Here is a 19,733-nt window from a genome sequence, read left to right as displayed (position 1 = left end):
CACAACAACCAGAAAAAAGAAAACAAGGAACGGAAGAGAGCGAAAGAAGGCAATACATCAGCAATCAGAAGTCCTGTCAAAACAATACCACATCACCGGTTGCTGAGCCGGCGTTACTATGTTGCACAAAAATAACATCCATACAATCCAAACATAGTTGTGCTTAGTTCCATATAAAGAAAATGAAAAATGGGGAGCTAGACCTTTTACTCATCTATATGTTGATCTAATGCATGTCATGATGAAATGATAAATGGACACAAAAAATAACACGAGAGCCCAGTGCATGTTCACAAATCAGTAATAGATACACAACACATTCCTGGCCTCCAACTACCATTACTTAACTTAGTGCGTTTTTTCCCTCAAACATTTTCTGGGAACTCTGTTTGGGGAAATTCAGAGCTACAAATAAACGGCCGGAAGGCTGACATAGGTGGTGGATTGAGACACAACCCATACAAAAACAGGGCCCATATCCACAAAGCAGAGACATTTTACTCCTACTCTTGAATAAAAATAAAAGCTTTGCATATAGCCTCTTCAGTCATAAGTGTCACACCTAGTTGACAGATATTTAGGATACCTCATGAGCTGTCGTAAACAGTTAAGAGTTACCAGCAGGTGTCTTGATCAGGGTCACAACTTTTAGAAGTGGGGGGGACATAACTTGGTGGGGGTGCTGGGGGTCCTCACATTTTTGGGGAGATCATGGCACTTCTAGTCATCTCTATTTAGAACATTAAGAAAAACATGCCCAGTCATCGAGCTAGTGAAGAGATTATTATTAAATATGTTTAAGTGATTGAGAAGACTGAACTAGATGAATGATAATTCAGTAATCAATATTGTGTTGCATCTTAACCAGTAGCCTAACAAATTATCAACTGCTACGAATAAAGTACAAAGACTTTTGTCATTATTAAGACATCCTCCATATCAAATTTCAGCCAGACAGCCAGCCCGAGCCACCTGCACATCTAGTGAATAACAAAATTCTCAATTCTCTCCCCAACGCAACTTCCTTCCCATGTTTAATTTTATTAATGTCTCAAGGAAATGTTTGGAAAACAAATGTTTTATAAAAAACACACACCTACACATTAACACACAGAAACAGTCCACCCTCCATGTAAGTCATATCATTGGCCTAATAGTACAGTAGAGCTCTTTTTACTTGAACACAAGAGGTCCATGGCCCTGCAGTGCCCCAACACACCTCACTCAGCTTTAGGATCTTAGTGAAACATTCATTATTGGTTTCAGATGTGTAAGGTTTCAGATGTGTAAGACCAAGGCCAGAGTGTCAACCAACAGTGTGGCAGACCCCCAAGGCCAGGACAGAGCAGCCCAGCAGCTAGGGATTGCTTCAATAGGCATCTCCCCTGACATGTTTTCAATGCAGTCTCCTTTTGTCATACTGTATTCCATATAAGGAATCGAGACCTTATGAAAGTTGCACAGTATACACTTAATCTTGCAATAAATCAAATCTAGTGATACATAACTTGACATTTATTCCATCCATTGTGGGAGGATAACCAACCTTCCAGTTAATGGCAATGCAATTCTTAGATGCTATAAATGGTAGATTGCACAGTTTCTTCTGATTACGGTCACACTCGTATCAGCATTTCCAAGCAAACAAAAACAGGGATAAGGGATCATCTGTAGACATGCTGAGATAAAAAAACATACTATTTTCCAGAATTCAGCCAGCCTTCACAAGGCCATAACATATGTTTTACTATCAGAATTCAGGATAAGACCCAGATGCAGACAGTTTGAATCACAGATGTTTATTAACAAAACATGGGGCAGGCAGACGACAGGTCAAGGGCAGGCAGAGGTCGGTAATCCAGGGCAGAGTCAGTAAGGTACAAAACGGCAGTCAGGGCAGGCAGAGGTCATTAATCCAGGGCAGTGTCCGACAGGTACAGAATGGCAGGCAGGTTTAGGGTCAGAGTGGTCAAAACCAGAAAAACTTGAAAAACAGGGGCTAGAGAGAAACAGGAGCACAGGAAAAACACTCTGGTAGGCTTAACAAGATAAGACAAACTGGCAACAGACAAACAGAAAACACAGGTTTAAATGCACAGGGGGAAATGTGAAAATGGGCTACACCTGGAGGGGGGGGGGGGGGGTCGAGACAAGCACAACACAGGTGAAACAGATCAGGGTGTGACATTTACACCTCCAGCAGAATGATTACATTTCTGTGTGCATGATATTCAGATTCACTGGCATAGTGTAGGCTCTCTGGATGATCTTAAAATAGTTACAACATTTTAAGTTTCTTGCATGTCCAGTGTTTTCTGCACAGAGGAAATAAAGTGTTGTATCTGCAAGAATTTACCTCAGCTCCGTCAAAGACGGGTCTTCCCTGGCTGCCTGATCCTGATGAGACCCTGTCACCATCTGATCCTGCTCATTATATTAACCATGGAAAGAATCAATTGTTCAACAATTGAAATTACCATTATTCCCAGATCCCAGACTTTAGCCTAGCCATCAACTCAAGATGGAACTTTGTATCCATTCACTGATTGTTACAATATACTTCAAAATTCACCTAATGTAACAGTTTTCTTTAGGTGAAGGAGAGTCGGACCAAAATGCAGCGTTGTGATGATTCATGTTTGTTTAATAAAGGAAAAAACTATACATGAATAAACTACAAAATAATGAAATGTGAAAACCTAACCAGTCCTATCTGGTGCAAACACAGAGACAGGAACAATCACCCACAAAACCCAACACCAAACAGGCTACGTAAATATGGTTCCCAATCAGAGACAATGACTAACACCTGCCTCTGATTGAGAACCATATCAGGCCAAACATAGAAATAGACAAACCAGACACACAACATAGAATGCCCACCCAGCTCACGTCCTGACCAACACTAAAACAAGGAAAACACACACGAACGATGGTCAGAACGTGACACCTGAGCTCTGTAGACTGGTCTTCCCTGGTTGTCTGACCCTGCATGGACACCTTCACCATCTGATCCTGCTAAGACATGATGAGCATAGTGTTGTGCATTGACTGTGCACCATGACAGGAAAGCCTGCAGAGTTGTTTATACCGTGTCAGTGTGAACAGTAGGGAATTAGCTAGGGAAACTGACAGATCAATAACATTACACTTTTTAAAACAATTTTTAAAAGTATAATACCAACTAATAAAAACTCACTGCACTGAAAAATCATCAGAATATCGGTCTTCAATTGTTTGGCCACTGGTTTCATCATTTGATTCAGGTATGGTGTAATCGAGGCAAAATGATAGCTGAAGATAGTGAGCTAATAGTTAGCTAACGCACTTTTGTACATTGTGCTGTAACATACATACAAAACATAAGGTTTTCAGGTCAACTCCAATATGAATACCATTGTAAAGCACAATTTCTCCCCTTTCCAGCAAAATCAATGATGAGAGATGCATGCTGCCCGTCTCTGCATGATTGAAGAAGGCAATGAGGAACGTCGGATCTTTTTAAAAATGGCGGGTGGGGAAGCGAAAGCTACTGCATGATAGGGAAAGCTACTGCGCAATCTGTCCAACCGATCACCTCAAATGTAAATAAAACACTATGAATAGTTTGTATAATGTATCATTACATACCTATTTGAAGTTGTCAAATTTGAATTGGGTTTTTAGGACGGTGCGAAAGTTATCTTCAGAAGGTAACAGTGGCCTGTCGCGGCTTTTGAGAATCATGATGGCTTGTAGTGATGACGCAAAAGATTAATGCATTCAGTTGTACAATTGACTGTCCCTTTCTTGTTTTTAACCTGCGAGAGAAGCTCTAGAGGCTAGCTAGAGCTGAACTGGCTGTAGTAGCTACTTTCTAGCTAACTAGCTGCTAGTTGTTCATTGACTTCAGTCGAGAGGGGATGAAACAATAGCTAACGTAACATGTCAGTTACACTACTAGCTCAGCATGGGGAATATTTTATTTTCTTCTGTCAAACAGAATTTACCTTGCCAGCTAGATTAGTCAACTAAACAGTAACCAGTTTCTGCTCTGTTTGGTTTTACAACTCAGAGAAAAAGCGCTGCATAGATGGCAAATGCCTCTGTTCATCTCTCCCGACCAAGTCCTATACGTCAGCCTTTCAGACACTTTGCCCTCACACAACTTGTCCGCATGCTCTGTTGTGTCTGTGCAGTCCTAAATCCAGCTGGCTGAAACCAGAAACCAGCATACCCAACCACTCTGAGGCTTTTGCATGGTCCTAAAGCAGACCGGAGCCATGTTTTGTATCACAGTGCAATGGTAAACGGGGGAGGGGGGGGGGACTCCCCCCCATCTGCACAGCTTTTACCTGGATTCACCTGGTCAGTCTATGTCATGGAAAGAGCAGGTGTTCCTAATGATTTGTTCACTCAGTGTATACATTATATATACAAAAGTATGTTGGATACCACTTCAAATTAGTGGATTCAGCTATTTCAACCACACCCATTGCTGACAGGTCTATAAAATCGAGCACACAACCATGCAATCTCCATAGACAAACATTGACAGTAGAATGGCCTTACTGAAGAGATCAGTGACTTTTAACATGGCACCGTCATAGGATGCCACCTTTCCAACATTTCTGCCATGCTAAAGCTGCCCCCGACAACTCTAAGTACTATTATTGATAAGTGAAAATGTCAAGGAGCACAGCCGTGAAGTGGTAGGCCACACATGCTTACAGAACGTGACCGACGAGTGCTAAATCGTGAAACAATTGTTTGTCCTCGGTTGCAACACTCACTTCCGAGTTCCAAACTCCCTTTGGAAGCAACATCAGCACAATAACTATTTGACAGGAGCTTCATGAAATTGGTTTCCATGGCAGAGCAGCCGCACACAAGCCTAAAATCACCATGCGCAATGTCAAGAGTCGGCTGGAGTGGTGTAAAGCTTGCTGCCATTGGATTCTGGAGCATTGGAAACGCGTTCTCTGGAGTGATGAATCGCACTTCACCATCTGGCAGGCTGACGGATGAATCTGGGGTTGGCGGATGCCAGGAGAACACTACCTGCCCCACTGCATAGTGCCAACTACTATTTTTGTACATAATGTTTCTGCTACCGTCTCTTATGACTGAAAATAACTTCTAGACATCAGGACTGCGATTACTCACCACGGATTAGCAGAATCCTTTTTCTGCTTTCACTACTCGAAGACGAGCCCAAGGCGGAGGATATACGGCTCCCCTCAGGAACAGGCCCCGACCCCAGTGATCTGCGTGAAGAGGAGGTGGAGAAAGAGAAGCCGGAGGGCAGGCTGCCTTCTGAGGAGTAGGAGGTGATCGAAATAACCCCCACTCCCCTCAATTCTGCTCGTAAACATGTAATATTTTTTACAATAAAATGGACAAGTTATTGGGAAGATTAAACTATCAACAGGACATTAAAAATGGAACATCTTATGCTTCACAGAGTCGTGGCTGAATGATGACAATATCAACATACAGCTGGCTAGTTATACGGTGTACCCGCAGGATAGAACAGCGGCGTTTGATAAGACAAGTGGCAGCGGTCTATGTATTTTTGTAAACAACAGCTGGTGCAATATATCCAACAGCTATATCTCGCCTGAGGTAGTTTCTCATGGTAAGCTGCATACCCCATTACCTACCGAGACAGTTTCATCTATATACTTTGTAGCTGTTAACATACCACCACAGTCAGAGGCAGGCACCAAGATAGCATTGAATTAGCTGTATTCCGCCATATGCAAACAAGAAAACGCTCACCCAGAGGCGGCACTCCTAATAGTTTGGGACTTTAAACTTAAATCAGTTTTACTTCATTTCTATCAACATGTTAAATGTGAAACCAGAGGGAAAAGAACTCTGGACCACCTTCACTCCACATGCAGAGATGCATACAAAGCTCTCCCTCGCCCTTCATTTGGCAAATCTGACCATAACTCTATCCTTCTGATTCATGCTTACAAGTAAAAATTAAAGCAGGAAGCACCAGTGACTTGATCAATAAAAAAGTGGTCAGATGAAGCAGATGCTAAGCTACAGGACTGTTTTGCTAGCAGACTGGAGTATGTTCCGGGATTCCTCCAATGGCATTGAGGAGTACACCACATCAGTCATTGCCTTCATCAAAAAGTGCATCGATGACGTCGTCCCCACAGTGACCGTACGTACATACCCTAACCAGAAACCAAGGATTACTGGCAGCATCCGCACTGAGCTAAAGGCTAGAGCTGCCGCTTTCATAAAGCGGGAGTCTAACCCGGAAGCTTATAAGAAATCCTGCTATGCCCTCTGACGAACCATCAAACAGACAAAGTGTCAATATAGGACTAAGATCGATTCTACCACACCGGCTCCGACGCTCATCGGATGTGGCAGGGCCTGTAAACCATTACAGACCACAAAGGGAAGAACAGCCCAGTGACACGAGCCTACCGGACGAGCTAAGTTACTTCTATGCTCGCTTCAAGTCAAATAACACTGACACATGTATGAGAGCACCAGCTGTACTGGAAGACTCCGCAGCCGATGTGAGTAAGACATTTATACAGGTCAACATTCACAAGGCCGCAGGGCCAGATTGATTACCAGGACGTGTACATTGAGCATGCGTTGATCAACTGGCAAGTGTCTTCACTGACATTTTCAACCTCTCCCTGTCCGAGTCTGAAATACCAACATGTTTTTAGCAGCAATCTCTATTGCACTCAACACTGCCCTTTCCCACCTGGACAGAAGGAACACCTATGTGAGAATGCTATTCATTGACTAGAGTTCAGTGTTCAACACCATAGCGCCCTCAAAGCTCATCAATAATCTAAGGATCATGGGACTAAACTCCTTCCTCTGCAACTGGATCCTGGACTTCCTGTTGGGCGGGCCCCAGGTGGTAAGGGTAGGTAACACATCCGCCACGCTGATCTTCAACACAGGGGCCCCTCAGGGGTGCGTACTCAGCCCCCCCCTATACTCCCTGTTAACTCATGACTGCACAACCAGGCACAACTCCAACACCATCATTACATTTGACGATGACTCAACAGTGGTAGGCCTGATCACTGACAACAACTAGACAGTCAATAGGGAGGAGGTCAGAGACCTGGCCGTGTGGTACCAGGACAACAACCTCTCCCTCAATTTGATCAAGACAAAGGACATGATTGTGGTCTAGGAAAAAGAGGACCAAGCACGCCCCCATTCTCATCGATGGGGCTGCAGTGGAGCAGGTTGAGAGATTCAAGTTCCTTGGTGTCCACATCACCAACAAACTAACATGGTCTAAGCACACCATGACAATTGTGATGCGAATACGACAAAACCTATCCACCTGATCCTCAAAAAGGAGTATGCTGACTGGTTGCATCACTGCCTGGTAAGGCCACCGGCCGCAATGCACTACGGAGAGGAGTGCGAATGGCCCAGTACATCACCGGGGCCAAGCTTCCTGCCACCGAGGATCTCTGTACCAGGAGGTATCAGAGGAAAACCCTGAAAATTGTCAGACTCCAGCCACCGTAGTCAGACTGTTATCTCAGCTACCACACGGAAAGCGGTACAAGAGGCTTCTAAACAAGATGCTTCTAAACAGCTTCTACCCCCAGGCCATAAGACTCCTGTACATCTATTCAAATTGCTACCCAGACTATTCATATTGCCCCCCCCCCCCCCCCCCTCTCCACCCCACTGCCACTCTCTGTTGTCATCTATGCATAGTCACTTTAATTAACTCTAGCTGCATGTACATACCACCTCAACTAACCGGTGCCTCTGCACATTGACTCTGTACCGGCACCCCCTTGTATATCTTGTTATTTTTTACTGCTCCTCTTTAATTATTTGTTACTTTTATCTCTTATTCTTATCCATATTTTTTGAAACTGCACTGTCAGTTAGGGGCTCATAAGTAAGCATTTCACTGTAAGGTGAAGGTGAAGATCAACACAAGCAAAGTGAAACCACTCAATAGGGCAATCAGGGTTATCACATCCAAGCAGTATGCTGGCTCATTTGGATCAACTGGCATGCCCAAAACATCTGTTGCATTGGCAGGATGCATTGTTGTGTTTGGCGCATGTGAATGATTCAATTTGATTTGAACTGTAAAGTTTGGTGGAGGAGGAATGATGGTCTGGGGATGTTTTTCATGGTTCGGGTTAGTTCTAGAAGGAAAATCTTAAGGCAACAGCATACAATGACATTCTAGATGATTCTGTTCTTTCAACTTTGTGGCAACCGTTTTTGGGAAGGCCCTTTCCTGTTTCAGCGTGACAATGTCCTTGTGCACAAAGGTCCATAGAGTTTGTCCAGATCCGTGTGGAAGAACTTGACTGGCCTGCACAGAGCCCTGACCCCATCTCCATTGAACACCTTTGGGATGAATTGGAATGCCGACTGCGAGCCAGGGCTAATCGCCTAACATCATTGCCCGACCTCACTACTGCTTGTGGTGGAATGGAAGCAAGTCCATGCAGCAATGTTCCAACATCTAGTGGAGTTACCACCCATGACTGTATTTGTTAGTTACAGAGACATGGCCTTCACCAAATAAGTTACCGAGTGAATATGTTATCATAGAAAAAATGTACCTCAAAATCATCACTTTGAACCAAGACCAGAATTGAAATTAAATTATATTACGCAGTACAACAATTATATAATAATAAATGTTTTGATGGCCTAGTTTTACCCAAATACAGTGGTCTGAAACTCAAGGTTTTCAGTCCTACACGTTGCATGATGATGGCTTGCAAATGTAGTTCTCTTGGAAAGGGGATATCCAACATTTGTGACAACCACCTTGATTCGGTCTTATGTTGAAAATGTTTTAATTGTTTTTATTACATTGGTTACAAGCTTCTTTATCTACACCAATTCAAGATCGTGCACACCCTCTTAAGCTTTAGCCCCACCCATCTCTTTAAGGAGTTGATCTGAGCTTTCTGTACTAACAGCAGTCAAGCACCATAGCTAACTGGCTAACTTGCTAGCTACTTCCAGACAAATGAGAGAACAACTCAATGATCCTTAAACAACCTAGCAGGTTAGGATGTTTTTATGTTACCCAGAGAATGGTTGACTGCAACTGTGCTGCTGGTAACAATTTACGCATATTCAACAGATGTTGAGCCTTCGTAAATTCGTCAGCTATTCTGTGCTCTGGAACACTCAGACGTCAAGGGTCTTAAATTGGAGTAGATAGCAAAGGCAAATTTACCAGCTACGTCTATCAACAGTTTTCGCAGTGTCATTCTATTGAAGGGTGTGTTTATAAATTTGAACTGGAGAGCCAGAGTGCGCTCTGGGCGTTCATAAACTCAGAGCATTGTCAGATTGCCTATTCATAAATTCTGAATGTTTCGCTCTCGGGGGAGGGGGGGGGGGTGCTCTGGCTGATGAGTAGGGTTTATCCAAGCTTTCTGAATTCACAACCATCCAAGCTAACTGGCTAAAATTGGCTAGCTTGCAGAGCTGGTTGGGCTGTTTTCATGTTATCCAGAGCGTTGGTGACTGTAACTGTGCTGATGGCCAGAGTTGAATTACGCTTTTTTTCCCTTCGTTTACTGACACCGGCCATATTTAACAGGTGTTAAGCTTTCGTAAATTCATCAGTTGTTCTGCGCTCGGGCACACTCGGACGAGAGTGTTCTGAAATCGGAGTAGATGGCCAGACTGAATTTACAAACGCACACAAAATTGTTACTTGCATTGTGGAGTCTTTCGTTAAGACATGTAGCTATCTAAACAATGAACCATAATCCTAACTCATGATGTTGCCTCCCTGCATGCATCTGCAGGTAGTTTTGTGAAGTACTGCACCCCGTGCATTTGTTCAATGATGGTTGGGATGAGGGGTAAAGGATAGCTGAACTTGACAGTGACTTTATTCAGAGTTCGATAATCAATGCAGAGGCACAGTTTCTGTCTTTAAAAAAAAAAGCTAGAGGAGGCTGGTGACGTAGAGGGGTGGATAAAACCCTGTTGGAGGCTCTCCAGTGCATAGGTGTCGATTGCCTCGGACTCCGCATAAGAGAGGAGATAGACATGTCCTCTCTGGAGTGCTGCAGGTCAATCAATGGCAGCAGGTCAATGGCACAGTCCTAGGGGCGATGAGGAGGCAGGCATGTAGCCTCGGTCTTACCTTGGTATTCCTCCGGTAACTCCACTTGATGGGGGTGATACCGGACTTTCCACCGTAGTGGTGTTGACAGACACCGCGAGACACCTCCCCTGACACTCCTGCGATCAACCACTCCCGGACCAGGAAATAACAGAGTTATGCCAAGTAAACCAGGGGAGACCTAAAACAATGGTTGCGTGGGGGTGTCTATAATCATAAAGGTGATCTGTTCCAAATGAGTGTCATGGGTCAGCAAAGAAACGAGAACAGTGATGTGATTTATGAGCCTTGTCCCTATTGGACGATTTTCCAGGGCACGAACCAGAATGGGTGACTGGAGGGGAACCAAAGGAAAACGTAATGCATTGGCCAGTGAGCTATCTAATGGATTCCCGGCAGCTCCGGAATCAATCAGAGCTGACGGGAGTGAGGGGCTAGGGTATAGAGGGAATTTAATTGGGAAAACACACTGGTTGGGTTAATAGAAAAGGAGGGGAGATCTTGCATCCTACCTGAGTTGGAGCAGGAGAATTCCCTGGCATGTCACCTTCTCTCCTATTTGGGCAAGTCGGGGATAAATGACCCCTTTCCCCACAATAGGAGCAGAGGCCCAGATTCCTACTTCTCCTTTGCTCTGCCTCAGGCAAATATGCAGAGCCCAGCTCCATTGGCTCTGGCTACGGAGCAGGTGTAGCCTCGGGCTCCAAATTCCGCGCAAGTCTTTGTCGGGACCGCATGAGGTTGTCCAAATGTATTGCCATGCTGATGAGCTGGTCGAATGACAGGTCGATCAGGGTTGGCTAACTCAATCTGTACCTCCTCCCGCAGTCAGCTGCGGAAAAGGGTGACCAGACCCGACTCGTTCCATCCAGTGGAGGCCGCGATGGTCCGGAACTCCACCCTCCTCTCGGCCCTCCACAGGATGATCAAACACCCAGTGGAAGAGGAGGGTGAAGCACGTGCAGGACTTATCCTCGGGTCCACCCGTTTCCCAGACCGCAGCGCCCTAGTCCAGGGCCCGTCCAGTCAGTGCAGAGATGATTGTGGCAACCCTTTCTCTCCCGGAGACAGCCTTGGCATAGCGAGTGAGGTACAGGTAGCAGTGCAGAAGGAATCACTTGCATCTCGCTGGCGCGTTGTCATAGCGCTCCGGGGGGGACAGGGGTATTCCGCTGGCAGATGGGACGGACGCAGGTAGTGGTGTGGGGGCTGGTGCCGGGAACCGATGCAGGAGACTGGAGAGACTGCACATTCCCGTCCAAGCGCAGGATGGTTGACAGCACGCTGTCCATAGCGCTGCGGAGTCTGGAGAGACAGTCCTCGTGATGGTCGATAGCTCAATCTTTCCTGCTGTCTCCATTGGTTATTCTATGATGTTATCAAATGATTGGAGAAAGGTTTTTTTATTTACTCCACACAAACAAAAGAGCAAACCTCTAAATAATACAAGGGATGAGACCCGTTAAACAAGTGCACTTACGGAAGCCAATACAACAATGAATCCAGTTCCGTGACGCCTTGAAGGCTGCTGACGGATTTAATGGTGCTCTGTGGTATGTTCAAAGTATTTTATATTTTTTTATAACCCAACCCTGATCTGTACTTCTCCACAACTTTGTCCCTGACCTGTTTGGAGAGCTCCTTGATCTTCCTGGTGCCGCTTGCTTGGTGGTGCCTCTTGCTTAGTGGTGTTGCAGACTCTGGGGCCTTTCAGAACAGGTGTATGTATACTGAGATCATGTGACAGATCATGTGACAATTAAATTGCACACAGGTGGACTTAATTGAACTAATTATGTGAATTCTGAAGTTAATTGGTTGCACCAGATCTAATTTAGAGGCTTGATAGCAAAGGGGGTGAATACATATGCACTCATCACTTTTGGTATTTTTTTTAAACAAGTCGTTTTGGACTATTTTTTGTATGTCCATTACACGAACTCCAAATAAAAATATATTTAAATTACAGGTTGTAATGCAACAAAACAGGTAAAAAGCCAAGGTGGATGAATACTTTTGCAAGGCACTGTAGGTGGGATGGGCTGAGGAAAGCTGAGGATTAGGATGTGGAATTGGAGACAAGTGGGAGTGGAGTTACTGGGCGGGGGATAGAATGTCGGTCAAAGATAAAAGTATAAAAATAAAGTCAAAATTAAACAACACAAAAAGTATGTTTGAATGACACAGGGGCAACATTGTTACATCTAATGCTTTGTCTGATGCCGCGAAGGTGTTTGTACGCGTGTACACATGCATATACACACACTGTCATTCAAACGCACACACACGGACACACACACACAAAAATGGATGTGAATCTGTTAGATGACTGAATGTAATGTAAATGTTGAGCGGCTTCACTGCAATGTATGCTTTAATAATATTCATATTTAATTAAAACAGCTGTTTTTTGCATATGCACAAACAGCCACAGCAAACAAACACAAACCGGATCATGGCTTAGAATGTCTCCTCATGTCATCAGTGGATTCAGTCAGTCTACTTACTCAACTGTGAGAACAGGCAAAATACAGAGGGTGCCGGTGGAAGGATGCAGATCAGGAACTTGGATGACTCACATCGGAGGCATCATCTACAAAAAACTGAGCACTGATGACAAACATTGCTGTCTAAGTATTTACTTCTGTAAAATGCTATTAATATCAATAACATGTATCTTGCAGTCACCACTGGATGGATTTGAGGGGGTGTGATATATCTTACTCTCAATTAACATGATGGCTCTGATTTGCATAATCGGTGTAACTTACTGATCAGTAACTTGGGTGACACTTGTGTTTCGAAAGACACCAAATAGATATAAATTAGAGCCCTCTCCCTGCTCTCAAGTCCTTCACGTGAGCAACAACCCAGTGGACAAAACGTCCTTTTTACAACCAGTATACAACCTTGACCAGGATGGTCAGCAACCAGTTTGACCCACTGGGAAAGAATCGAGCCGTTCAACTTTTACAGTTTCAATGTCCTCGTCCTCGAGCAGAAACCTAGCTTGTGTAAAAGTCATATAGGAATATGCAGGAGCAAAGCCAGAAAACTCTGCCTGTGTCACGCCTCCAGGTGCCTGAAGCGATGGGCCTGGGAGTAACATTGGAAGTGACAGGTGAGCGTAGTCTTCAGATTCCATGGATTCATCCCAGATTGCAACCCTCACAAAAGGGAGTCTCCAAGAAAAATATGCATCCATCTGCGACAAATCTGGTATGACGATGTAACAGATAAAAGACACAAAAGATGAATAAAGCCTATACCAGCAAGATGACAGGGGTTTCACGTGGCTGTACTTACCAAACACCTTGTGAGTTATATTTTCTTTTCAGTTACGCACAAGGTAATGCAGACGCTATCATTGGACTGAGTAACATTGTTTTATGTAATACAGTGAAAAACGAATATTGATGTTTCACTTTCTCCATACAATATAAACTGGATGACATTACTGGTATTTAGAATGGCTGATTTGAACATGCCTGACAAAGGGGGGGGAAATTCGTTGTATTATCCTTGAGAGGATGGACTGAATGATATTAATGTAAACTGCTTCTTATAAACGCACGAAAATCTGCAAGTGCCTTTTACGTAACACACTCTCAAACACTCCATGTAATTAGATTAATTGTTTATGTTACTTTTTGCATTGAGCGCTCCACATCATTATGACCCCTGACCTCAAAGGTTACACTCCCCCCCCCCCCCTCCCCAGGCAAGCTTGTCGTGCTTCTCCAGATTGGCGCCAGTGACCTCAAATCCGTGAGGCCCCCCTTATACAGTGCCTTGCGAAAGTATTCGGCCCCCTTGAACTTTGCAACCTTTTGCCACATTTCAGGCTTCAAACATAAAAATATAAAACTGTATTTTTTTTGTGAAGAATCAACAACAAGTGGGACACAATCATGAAGTGGAACGACATTTATTGGATATTTCAAACTTTTTTAACAAATCAAAAACTGAAAAATTGGGCGTGCAAAATTATTCAGCCCCCTTAAGTTAATACTTTGTAGCGCCACCTTTTGCTGTGATTACAGCTGTAAGTCGCTTGGGGTATGTCTCTATTAGTTTTGCACATCGAGAGACTGAAATTTTTTCCCATTCCTCCTTGCAAAACAGCTCGAGCTCAGTGAGGTTGGATGGAGAGCATTTGTGAACAGCAGTTTTCAGTTCTTTCCACAGATTCTCGATTGGATTCAGGTCTGGACTTTGACTTGGCCATTCTAACACCTGGATATGTTTATTTTTGAACCATTCCATTGTAGATTTTGCTTTATGTTTTGGATCATTGTCTTGTTGGAAGACAAATCTCCGTCCATGTCTCAGGTCTTTTGCAGACTCCATCAGGTTTTCTTCCAGAATGGTCCTGTATTTGGCTCCATCCATCTTCCCATCAATTTTAACCATCTTCCCTGTCCCTGCTGAAGAAAAGCAGGCCCAAACCATGATGCTGCCACCACCATGTTTGACAGTGGGGATGGTGTGTTCAGCTGTGTTGCTTTTACGCCAAACATAACGTTTTGCATTGTTGCCAAAAAGTTCAATTTTGGTTTCATCTGACCAGAGCACCTTCTTCCACATGTTTGGTGTGTCTCCCAGGTGGCTTGTGGCAAACTTTAAACGACACTTTTTATGGATATCTTTAAGAAATGGCTTTCTTCTTGCCACTCTTCCATAAAGGCCAGATTTGTGCAATATACGACTGATTGTTGTCCTATGGACAGAGTCTCCCACCTCAGCTGTAGATCTCTGCAGTTCATCCAGAGTGATCATGGGCCTCTTGGCTGCATCTCTGATCAGTCTTCTCCTTGTATGAGCTGAAAGTTTAGAGGGACGGCCAGGTCTTGGTAGATTTGCAGTGGTCTGATACTCCTTCCATTTCAATATTACCGCTTGCACAGTGCTCCTTGGGATGTTTAAAGCTTGGGAAATCTTTTTGTATCCAAATCCGGCTTTAAATTTCTTCACAACAGTATCTCGGACCTGCCTGGTGTGTTCCTTGTTCTTCATGATGCTCTCTGCGCTTTTAACGGACCTCTAAGACTATCACAGTGCAGGTGCATTTATACGGAGACTTGATTACACACAGGTGGATTGTATTTATCATCATTAGTCATTTAGGTCAACATTTGATCATTCAGAGATCCGCACTGAACTTCTGGAGAGAGTTTGCTGCACTGAAAGTAAAGGGGCTGAATAATTTTGCACGCCCAATTTTTCAGTTTTTGATTTGTTAAAAAAGTTTGAAATATCCAATAAATGTCGTTCCACTTCATGATTGTGTCCCACTTGTTGATTCTTCACAAAAAAATACAGTTTTATATCTTTATGTTTGAAGCCTGAAATGTGGCAAAAGGTCGCAAAGTTCAAGGGGGCCGAATACTTTCGCAAGGCACTGTAGTCTCTCTCTGCAGTACAGGAATTAAGGGACAGTTCAGCAACAAGACAAACGTATTCACTTAAAATAGCTTTTTTCATAACCAACGTCCACTTTGGCAGCTTCATTTCAAATATACTTTCCCCTCTATAGGGTCAGGCTATAGAAAGGCAGCCCTCATCATTTAACTTAAAGCTTCAATAATTTGTTACACAATTCCTCCTTTGTAACGGGAATATAGAGAAATAGAACTAGGGAGAGAAATATGAATTGGACAGAAATAGGTGGGAGTAAATAAAGTAGTAAAATCAAAGTCACACAAAACATGAATACGGTTCCACTAGATGAGCCAATCAAAGTAAAAGGATGGGCATTACATGAGAGTTAGTTGAGAAATGAAAGTATGCTACCCAGTATGCTACCCAGCGAGGCCAAACAATGCATGATTTGCTGTTGTGTTCCTAGTAAGCACACACTTCCAATCTAGATGAATAAAATATATTTTGTTTTACAATATTTTCTGGGTTTTGATTCATGTGACAGACACAATATCCCCTCCGACGTATGTGACCGACAGGATAGAGAAAGGCTCCTTGCAATGTTCCATGCATGTGATGATTAATGTGCACCATGGCAACCCACAGGAAAGAAAGTGTTCCTCCGGCCTCATATACTAGAGCAGTGAGGTGCAGGGGGTGAAGCCTGCCCCCAGTATCTGCCATTACAGGTTTATTATGGGGGCAGAGTGCACCGAGGCCTCCCCACTCAAAACTGCCAAAAACAGAGCTCTAGTTAAAACATACACAACAGGGACATGTTGACCAGTTTGCACGATGATTCTCAGAGGTATCTCTGAGACACAAGCTTCGTCTGAGGCACTCTGTGTTTTCGTAGCTGTGTTTTTGTGTTTTCATGCGTGAGCATGTGGCAATTTAATAGGGAGGTAGGGTTCAATAGGGCGCCGCCTTGTTGACAGTTTGGATTTACAAGAGCCTCGTAAGATGCCCCATAAGATCTATTTGCTTTAACATACCTGTCCTCACTTGGTTCTTAATGATGTGGTGGAGAGATGAGAGTGACATGGGCAGAGAGAGAGCTTTGGCTTGTGAAGTGCACTGTTTCCGGATGAACCACCTGCACTGGCCTTTATCTCCACTCAGCCTCACTCCCCCGAGTCACAAACTCACAATCCCCCAGATGCGTGGGAAGCGCAACTCGCCCAATCAATGTAGAACCTTTTCATCTCACTTCCTTTGCCATTCTCAATATAGGCAGCCTTGAGTGTCTCTGATCACTAGATCAAGGCTTTTGTCTGTCTGTCATGGCCTGGCAATCTACGCATCCATCTATCTAAATCGGACCATTATCACAATGAGGAGTAACAGACAATTCATTGGTAACCACTCACTAGCATGCCTAAACTTTACCTTACCCCAACCCTAACCACTCACTAGCATGCCTAAATCTAACCTTGGAATATAAATGTCAGCCATTTTGCAATTCAGAGAATATGAGCGTTTCTCATGCTGTTGGAATTTTGAAAATGTGGTGCTTGTTTGTGAGATCAAGTTGAAGTTAATATATATAGTGCACAGCAAATTTGAAAGTGTTAAAATCTCGGTGTTGAGTTAAAAAGTGTTGTGAGTGTTATGTTTGATTTTTGATTCTTTTGGGGTTAACACCATTGGGACTGAAATTGACACCACCAGCAGTGAATAAATTAAGAGTTATTTGAAACACAGTGGAATCAACACTGTGTGGTGTTGTTGTTGTTACTCGACGGTGTTAAGTTAAATTCTGTAAAAGGAATACTTTGGGATTTTAGTGATGAACTCATCACAAACAGTGTATTGTGACATGCAGGTGTGACATGCCCCATGAACCAGGATTTTCAGACCATGATGTGGAGGGTAGCTAGGCCTTAACTAAAGACCTTGTGAAATGTATAATAAGGTATAATTTAAATAAAAACAAGTTTGCGTAAGCAGTCCCTTGGTGAATACTTCAGGACTGTAATGAATGCAGCAACCATATACAGTGGGGAGAACAAGTATTTGATAAACTGCAGAATTGGCAGTGTTTCCTACTTACAAAGCATGTAGAGGTCTGTAAATTTTATCATAGGTACACTTCAACTGTGAGAGACGGAATCTAAAACAAAAATCCAGAAAATCACATTGTATGATTTTTAAGTAATTTGCATGACATAAGTATTTGATATATCAGAAAAGCCATTAAAACTCGTTTTTCAAGCACTCCACAAATGTCTTTTTCACAAACTACAGTTTTAGCAAGTCGGTGAGGACAACTACTTTGTGCATGACACAAGTAATTTTTCCAACAATTGTTTACAGACAGATTATTTCACTTATAATTCATAGTATCACAATTCCAGTGGGTTAGAAGTGTACATACACTAAGTTGACAGTGCCTTTAAACAGCTTGGAAAATTCCAGAAAATGTCATGGCTTTAGAGGCTTCTGCTAATTGACATCATTTGAGTCAATTGAAAGTGTACTTGTGGATGTATTTCAAGGCCTACCTTCAAAGTCAGTGCCTCTTTGCTTGACATCTTGGGAAAATCAAAAGAAATCAGCTAAGACCGCAGAAAAAATATTGTAGATCTCCACAAGTCTGGTTCATCCAAGGGAGCAATTTCCAAATGCCTGAAAGTACCACGTTCATCTGTACAAACAATAGTATGCAAGTATAAACACCATGGGACCACGCAGCCGTCATACCTCTCAGGAAGGAGACACGTTCTGTCTCCTAGATATGAACGTACTTTGGTGTGAAAAGTGCAAATCAATCCCAGAACAACAGCAAAGAACCTTGTGAAGATACTGGAGGAAACAGGTGCAAAAGTATCTATATATGTCGACATAACCTGAAAGGCCGCTCAGCAAGGAAGAAGCCACTGCTCCAAAACCACCATAAAAAAGCCAGACCACGGTTTGAAACTGCACATGGGGACAAATATCGTACTTTTTGGAGAAATGTCCTCTGGTCTGATGAAACAAAAATATAATTATTTAGCCATAATGACCATCGTTATGTTTGGAGGAAAAAGGGGGAGGCTTGCAAGACAAAGAACACCAACACACCCTTGAAGCACGGGGTGGCAGCATAATGTTGTGGGAGTGCTTTGCTGCAGGAGGGACTGGTGCATTTCACTAAATAGATAAAAGGCCACTCTAAAATGTGCAGTTTGGTCACACAAGACAACGCCACAGATGTCAAGTATTGATGGAGCGTGCAGTTGGCACGCTGACTGTAGGAATGCCCACCAGAGCTGTTGCCAAATAATTTAATGTTCATTTCTCTACCATAAGCGGTCTCCAACATTGTTTTAGAGCATTTGTCAGTACGTCCAACCGGCCTCACTACAGCAGACCACGTGTATCGCGTGGTGTGGGCGACCGGTTTGCTGATGTCAAAGTTGTGAACAGAGTGCCCCATTGCAGCGGATGTGTTAACATTTTTTTTTTAAATCAATGGCAGTTTCATTGCACAGAGATACCATGAGATCCCGAGGTGCATTATCATGCCATTCATCCACCGCCATCACCTCATGTTTCAGCATGATAATGCACAGCCCCTTGTTGCAAGGATCTGTACAGAATTCCTGGAAGCTGAAAATGTCCCAGTTATTTCTTGGCCTGCATACTCACCAGACATGTCACCCATTGAGCATGTTTGTGCGTTCCAGTTCCTGCCAATATCCAACAACTTGACTTGGCCATTGAAGAGGAGTTGGACAAAATTCCACAGGCCATAATCAATAGCCTGTTCAACTCTATGCGAAGGAGATGTGTCGCTCTACATGAGATACTGACTGGTTTTCTGATCCATGCCCCTATCTGTGACCAACAGATGCATATCTTTATTCCCAGTCATGTGAAATCCATAGATTAGGGCCTAATGAATTTATTGAAATTTACTGATTTCCTTATATGAACTATAACTCAAAAAAACATTTGAAAGTGTTGCATGTTGCGTTTACGTTTTTGTTCAGTATAAATAACCACCTGCCTATTGAGTCATCAATTAGTCTTACCTTTGTCATCAAAGATGATAGCGTTTAGTGGTAACGTGCTTTTGCTCATGAACTTTTCAGAGGAGTAGCCATTCAAACAGCGAATTTGTGGGTGGCCATACTTGTGAACATAAGCAAGCATTTGAAGTTCAATGGTTTCGCACGCACAAAATGTGCATCAGCCCCTGAAACGTGTCGAT

The sequence above is a fragment of the Oncorhynchus clarkii genome, chromosome 11 (genome assembly GCF_045791955.1).
Source record: "Oncorhynchus clarkii lewisi isolate Uvic-CL-2024 chromosome 11, UVic_Ocla_1.0, whole genome shotgun sequence".
Taxonomy (NCBI): Eukaryota; Metazoa; Chordata; class Actinopteri; order Salmoniformes; family Salmonidae; genus Oncorhynchus; species Oncorhynchus clarkii.
This window is presented reverse-complemented; position numbering follows the sequence as displayed.